The sequence below is a fragment of the Cynara cardunculus genome, assembly GCF_001531365.2.
Source record: "Cynara cardunculus var. scolymus isolate 2C chromosome LG 2, CcrdV1, whole genome shotgun sequence".
Lineage (NCBI taxonomy): Eukaryota > Viridiplantae > Streptophyta > Magnoliopsida > Asterales > Asteraceae > Cynara > Cynara cardunculus.
The window spans coordinates 39689295-39697259 of record NC_037529.1 but is presented as its reverse complement, the minus strand read 5'-3'; positions in this window follow the sequence as shown (position 1 = coordinate 39697259).

The window sequence follows — 7965 nt, the reverse complement described above, 5'->3', positions numbered from 1 at the left end:
ATTCAGCGAGCTAAACAAGTACTCTGATGGTACGATCAAGCTGATAAGGAGGGCGTTGGAATCAAAGAGAGTCAGTGATGATAAAGCTGTGGAATCAGAACGTATGAATCCCAAAGAAAGATACTTGCTTGTTAATGCTATTAATTTGCTCGAGGAGAAGTTACAATATAGAAATGCTTTGAGACGGTTGGAGAAAATTATTGGACTGCGCAAAACGAAATTCACAAGGGTCCAAACTTGAATCCAAAGGGGGAGAATGTTGGGTTCAAGATTAGAGCTTAAAAGTTGTATTCAAGTTTCTCCTTAGAATAGTTTTATTTGTAATATTTTAGTCTTTACTTTCATAGTATAAATAGGAATTCCCTTGTAATTGTAATTAGTGCTTTTGTCATTAACACAGAAATCAAGATTTGGCTGATGTAATTCTCTCTCTCTCTCTCCTAATCATTACTTACATCATTCTTAGTGTTCTTCTCAATCTATGAAGATCATATCAAGTTTTGTATGAAATTTGGACTCCACAATGGGGTTTTTATATGTGTTTTAAATATGAATAATAGGGCCGGCCTCTTAAGGCCCAAGTCCATAACAACAAAAATTTTATTTTTCTTTTAAACAAAATAAAGCCCATTTAAATTATAACAAAAGTACATTTTATCAAATATTGATAAAAATATCATTATTAAATCAAAGTTCCACATTTTTGGTAAAATTATTTGGACATTCAAATGAGACTTTTATATTTTAATTTAGACTGTATAATATCAACTTTATTATATTTGGAGCATATTTTTAATGTATTTGGCATTACATAAGTTAACTTTATCAGTTCCCCGTTGAAACAAGGTTTTCTGAACTATATTTTGGGAACTAAGCCAGATGAATTCTAATCAACATGACTAGATCCTAATAAAATATAATTCTAAATATAGAAACCCTATAAAGGTGCTAACCTGACGCTCCAAAAATGACGGATGTCACAGTCTCCCCATGCCAGAAGAATTTCGTCCCGAAATTTTATTCATCAATTCCTAGTTTAAAACTCGTTTGAGAACAATGGGGATATTTGTTTTTCATAAAATCTTCTCTTTCCCACGTGTACTCCGGTCCATGCCTCGAAGTCCAATGAACTTTTACGATTGGGATCTTGCTACGCCTCAACTGCTTGACTTCTCTATCCAATATTTCTATTGGTTTTTCAACGAAGCGCAGATGATCATTAATTTGGACATCTTCCAATGGCATGACCAGTGTTTCATCAGTTAAGCACTTTTTGAGGTTTGATACATGAAATGTATCATGAATAGCGCTCAACTCTTATGGCAAATTTAACTTGTATGCCACTGGTCCGGTTCTCTCAGTTACTTCAAATGGACCAATATATCGGGGACCCAATTTACCTCTTTTCCCAAAACGCATAATTCCTTTCCATGGTGAGACTTTTAAGAGTACTTTATCTCCTTTTTGAAACTCTAATGGTTTACTTCGGTTGTCAGCATAACTTTTCTAGCGATCTCTTGCAACCTTGAGTCGATCCTTTATAATTACAATCTTGTCAGTAGTCTCTTGGACAACATCAGGTCTAGTTAATTGTCGATCGCCAATTTCTAGCCAACTGAGTGGAGATCTGCACTTACATCCATATAATGCTTCATAAGGCGCACACTGAATACTAGCATGATAGCTGTTATTGTACGCAAATTCAACTAATGGAAGGTGCATATCCCAGCTTCCACCAAAATCTATGGCGCATGCGCGTAACATGTCTTCAAGTGTCTGGATTGTTATTTCCGTCTGTCCATCCGTTTGAGTGTGGTATGAAGTACTTAGATCAAGTCGTGTACCTAATCCTCTTTGAAGTGATTGCCAAAATCTTGACGTAAATCGACTGTCCCTATCCGAGATAATGGAGATAGGTACTCCATGCTGAGTAATGATTTCATTTATGTAAATTTGAGCCAGCTTCTCCATCTTATCTTCTTCTCGGATCGGTAGGAAATAAGCAGATTTCGTCAGTCTATCTATAATCACCCAAATTGTATCATTCCCTTTCCCAGTTCTAGGCAACTTTGTGATGAAATCCATTGATATATGTTCCCACTTCCATTGGGGAATCTCGGGTTGTTGAAGTAGACTGGATGGTTTTTGGTGTTCAACCTTGACCATTGCACAAGTTAAACACTTGCTTACATACAGTGCAATGTTTTTCTTCATTCCAGGCCACCAATAGTGTTCCTTAAGATCCCTATACATCTTATCCGCTCTCGGGTGGACTGAGTATTTTGATTGATGGGCTTCTTACAAAATTATGGATTTAAGATTGCCAATCTTAGGTATCCAAACCTTGTCTCCTAAATAATACACTCCATCTAATTTCAGTTGAAACTTAGTCTCTATGTGGTGTAGGGTCTCATTCTTCAAATTCTCCTTCTTTAATGCTTCCTTTTGATCCTTGAGAATTTGTGCCTTCAGACTTGTGTTTACTATTGCTCCCAAATCCCTCACCCTTGTTGGTTTCACTCTTTCCTTCCTACTTAGAGCATCAACTACCACATTTGCTTTGCCGGGATGGTACTTAATTTCACAGTCGTAATCACTAAGTAGTTCAACCCATCTTCTTTGTCTCATATTTAACATCTTCTGGTTGAGAGTGTGTTGAAGGCTTTTGTGATCAATGAACACAGTGCACTTGGTACCATAAAGGTAGTGCCTCCAAATCTTAAGTGCAAATACTACGGCTCCCAATTCTAGGTCATGCGTAGTATAGTTCTTCTCGTGGACTTTGAGTTTCCTAGAGGCATATGCAATGACCTTATCTTTTTGCATTTGTACGCATCCTAATCCTTGATGTGATGTGTCACAATATACCACAAAGTTTTCCGAACCTTTTGGTAAAGATAAAATAGGTGCATTACATAGTTTATTCTTAAGAGTCTTGAATGCCTCTTCTTGTTTTTCTCCCCAAACAAACTTCTTGTCTTTTTGAGTTAAAGCTGTGAGTGGTTGCGTAATTTTTTAAAAATTTGCAATGAATCGCCGATAGTAGCCTGCCAAACCAAGAAATCGACGAATTTTCGTCAGGGTTCTTGGGGCTTCCCATTTCTTAATGGCCTCAATCTTTGCAGGATCTACCTGAATCCCTTTTTCATTAACCACGTGACCAAGAAATTGTACTTCATGAATCCAGAATTCGTATTTGGAGAATTTTGCATACAATTTCTGGTCTAAGTACATCGTACCACCCCCAAACGGATGGGCAGACAGAAAGAACAATCCAAACACTGGAAGACATGTTGCGCGCATGCGTTATAGATTTTGGTGGAAGCTGTGATACGCATCTTCCGTTAGTTGAATTTGCATACAATAACAATTACCATGCCGGTATCCAGTGTGCACTCTATGAAGCCTTATATGGACGTAAGTGTAGATCCCCACTCAGTTGGTTAGAAATCGGCGATCGACAAATAACCAGACATGATGTTGTCCAAGAAACCACTGATAAGATTGTAATAATCAAGGATCGACTCAAGGCTGCAAGAGATCGTCCGAAAAGCTATGCCGATAATCGGAGGAAACCATTAGAGTTCTAAAAAGGAGATAAAGTATTTTTAAAAGTCTCACCATGGAAAGGAATAATGCGCTTTGGAAATAGAACTGAGAGGATTGGGCCAGTGGCATACAAGTTAAATTTACCACCAGAATTAAGCGCTATTCACGATACATTTCATGTATCAAAACCTCAAAAGGTGCTTAACAGACGAAACACTGGTTATGCCATTAGAAGACGTGCAAATTAACGATCACATGCACTTCGTTAAAAACCCATATAAATCATGGATAGAGAAATTAAGCAGTTGAGGTGTAGCAAGATCTCAATTGTAAAAGTTCATTGGACTTCAAAGCATGGACCGTAGTACATGCGGGAAAGAGAAGATTTTATAAAAAATAAGTATCCCCACTTGTTCTCAAACGAGTCCAAAGTTAGGGACTGACGAACGAAATTTCGAGACGAAATTTTTCTGGCATGAGGAGACTGTGACATCCGTCATTTTTGGGCGTCAGGTTAGCACCTTATAGGACTTTTAAAATTAAGAATTATATTAGGATCTAGTCATATTGATTAGAGTTCATCTGGCTTAGTTCCCAAAATATAGTTCAGAAAATCCTATTTCGATGGGTAACTGATAAAGTTAACTTATGTAATGACAAATTCATTAAAAATTCTCGAAACAAAATAAAGTTGATATTATAAAAGTCCAAATTAAATTATAAAAAGTTTTATTCGAATGTCCAAATAATTTTACAAAAATTTGGAATTTTGACCTAATACTGATATTTTATCAGTATTTGWCAATTATATTTATGTTTTACTTTAAATGGGCCTTATTTTAATAAAAATGAAAATAAACAAGTTTGGATTTGGGCTCTATTAAGGGCAACCCATTTCCTTTCCTTAAACCCACATATAAATACTCCATAATCTTTGAAAACTTCCATTTTTCATCCTCATTTTGCATAAACCTTTCCTCTCACTAACCTCTCTCTCTCTCTAAACCATACCCCTCCATCCGATTTCATCTTCAAGCATCATTAAAAATCTGTCAATCTTAAAGAATATTCAAGATTTCAAGCAAAAGGTAATAGACTAGTTATCTTACCTTTGTATAATAACAAAGATTCTCATTTTCTACACCTACTTCTTGTTTTTGTAATTAAATATTCTGGAGAATTCAAAAGGGGCGATTATACATCAAAGACATGAAAATGACTTCAAAATGATAATAATCTATGATCCACAAACTTATAACTCTAAGAAAGTAGGATAAAACCACATTGCATGTGAAATTTAATCATTAAAAGATGTATTTTGAAAACTGACAGATTCTGTTAGAACTTGTGTCGACTGTATCTTTCAAAATAAAAGTCCAAATGTTCTGATTTTTCTTCTAAAACGTACTTTAATGAGTTATCTTTCTAATGCAACTGGTCTCACTCAAAAATATTATGTTTTGAGCCTTCAAGTTCTTGATACAAGATTATGGTGTAAAAAGAGCAATGTTGACAGAATCTTGCATGCATTTTAAAACGGTTATATCTTCTTCAAAACTCAATGAAAATGGGTGATTCTTTTTCTGGAAGTTATCCTTATGTGTTAGCTTTAATATAAATTTAAAATCACTGAAAAATGATGAGTTTAGACCCCTCAAATGACCGTCACTCGAAGAGTGTGCAATCTATCTTGGGGACTGTGTCCCTCAAAGTTGTAGGGTATTAATGAGTGCCTTAAACCCATCCAAAATTCTTTATATTCGGGAAATATCTGTTTAACTCATTTTTATTGATGATATAAAAATTTGGACTCAAAAAGAGTTATGGAAGGTTCCTTTTGACAGTGATTTGTGAGACCAAAAATTCCAGATTTAGAATTTATTTTCTGTCCAAGTGTTTCTTCATATGTTGAAAACTTGGGTATAAAATATTGGACTATTTCAAAGAGCAAATGATATTAGTGTCAACTTTAAACCATGAAAACTCAATGGCGTTACATAAGACATACTTAACTTTATCTTTATCAAGAACCTATAGGTGATCTAATTTCTGGATGTTGGACTGTTTAGGAAAGTCTAGGGTGGACGATTAGAGCTTCAAGCATTGTCAAGCTCTTGGATATTTAAAACAGCAAACTAGTGAGTATTCACAACCCCACTTTTAATGTTTTTTGTTTATTTAAACTGGGGAAAAGCATGAAGTGATGCAAACTATACTGTTTATTTATGAAATTGTTGGACTAAAGAATTGTTTAGTCAAGATTTGTTTATGTCATGAAATATTGACTGTTTTGCACTATGATATAAATGATAAATTGATGTACTTGAGAGTATATTTCCAAATAAAGTCCTCGTCCGTAAACGCTACTTGTTAACTCGGGCATGTCCCCGAGCCGTGGTATTTGTGGATAGCCACTATTGTGTTGACTGTCCCACCCAGAAAGGGGTGCACATTACCTACATTTTATTAGTCTAATCATGTGAAATTTGAACCACCGCTGAATTAGTACTGCTACGAACTGTGGGACCTAAGTGAGTATACGGGCTACTTATGGTCGTTCGTAAAATAATGGGGCACATTAGTCAGGAAAGGCTCAATAGCGTCTCAAGTTTTAAACATCATTATAGTTTTACATTTTTCGGGTGCAAGTTCATGCATTAGTTTGCAAGAAATGATTTATGCATTGTAATGTTTTGTGCATATGAAAACCTGTGAACTCACCAACTCTTTGTAGTTGACGTTGTTTTATATTTCATGCTTTTCAGGAAATAATTAAGAAATGAAGTTTTTGGAGCATATATGTGACGACACCGATTAAGTTCATTTTGAAACTTTTGTAAAGAATTATTCTATTCCAACTTGGTTATGGAATTTAAATTCGATTTTTTGTAAAACTTGAATGGTGTTATTTAATACCTGCTGATGTGACTCGCTTACCTGTTACATCTCGTGTTTCCGCTTTAACGGGGTGTGACAGATTTGGTATCAGAGCCTCAGTTATAGAGAACACCGGTTTTTTCCTTAAAAACCGTAAACTATAACCAAATATTTTCAAAATAGTTTTCAAGCAATTTAAAAATATGCATATATATATATATATATATATACAAAGCGGGTCACATTATTATATGTCAATTAAACAAAGCCTGATCACCTATGTTTAATTTACATATAATAGAAAACTTAATTGGTTGTATTAAAAATATGCTCCAATTAAGAAATTGTTGTGATAAGCATGATTGTGTGTATGTTTGCATAAATTTTGAATATCCATTGCCCTAGACGAACCAGAGGCGATGAATTAGAAATTCCTCATATTGTTAAGTGTTCATGTTGAACCAGAAGCGCTGGTTGGAAGGACCAGAGGCGATGGATTAGAAATTCCTCATATTGCTAAGTGTCCATGTTGAACCAGAAGCGCTGGTTAGAAGAACTAGAGGCGATGAATTAGAAATCCCTTATATCGCTAAGCGTGAATGAGGAACCAGAGGTCGATGGACCAGAGATCCATTGGGCTGCAAAGTGTGAGGAACCAGAGGACCGATGGACGAGTCATCCTTTATTTTTCTAAGTATGCATGTTGAACCAGCGGCCGATGAATTAGAATTCCATTGGTTTGCTAAGTATGTATGTGGAACCAGAGGACCGATGGACGAGTCATCCATTATTTTTCTAAGTATGGATGTTGAACCAGCAGCCGATGAATTAGAATTCCATTGGTTTGCTAAGTATGTATCTGGAACCAGAGGACCGATGGACGATTCATCCTTTATTTTTCTAAGTATGGATGTTGAACCAGCGGCCGATGAATTAGAATTCCATTAGTTTGCTAAGTATGTATGTGGAACCAGAGGACCGATGGACGAGAAATCCATTACTTATCTAAGTATGTAAGTTGACCCAGAGGACCGATGAACTAGAACCCAAAAATTTTCTATGTCTGGTAATGCAACCAGAGGCTCTGGTAATGCAACCAGAGGCTCTGATAATGCAACCAGAGACTTTGGCTATCCAGAGGCTCTAGCTTGATTTCCACCCTTAGCCTTTGTTGATCCCAGATCTCTCAATAACACTAATAATCTAGTTATGAATAACCAAATTATAGTGATTTTACGAAGAAAGTTATGAAGACTCGAGAAKAAAAATAAGAATATTTATGAACAGTCTTGAGCTTCAAAGGTTTTACTTTATAAACTGAGAAAAGTAAGAGCGATTCGTAAAAGCGACTCTTGTTACAATAGATCTAAACACCTATTTATACTAATCAGCTAAATAAGAAGATAACTATATAATGCTATTTTCTAGTAAATCCTCTATCAACAGATAAGGCTTGTCTTTTGTATGGATAGGCGCTAATACTGAGATAAACTCGAATTCCAGCTGTTGACATGTCATCTCCAGCTGTCATTCATGATA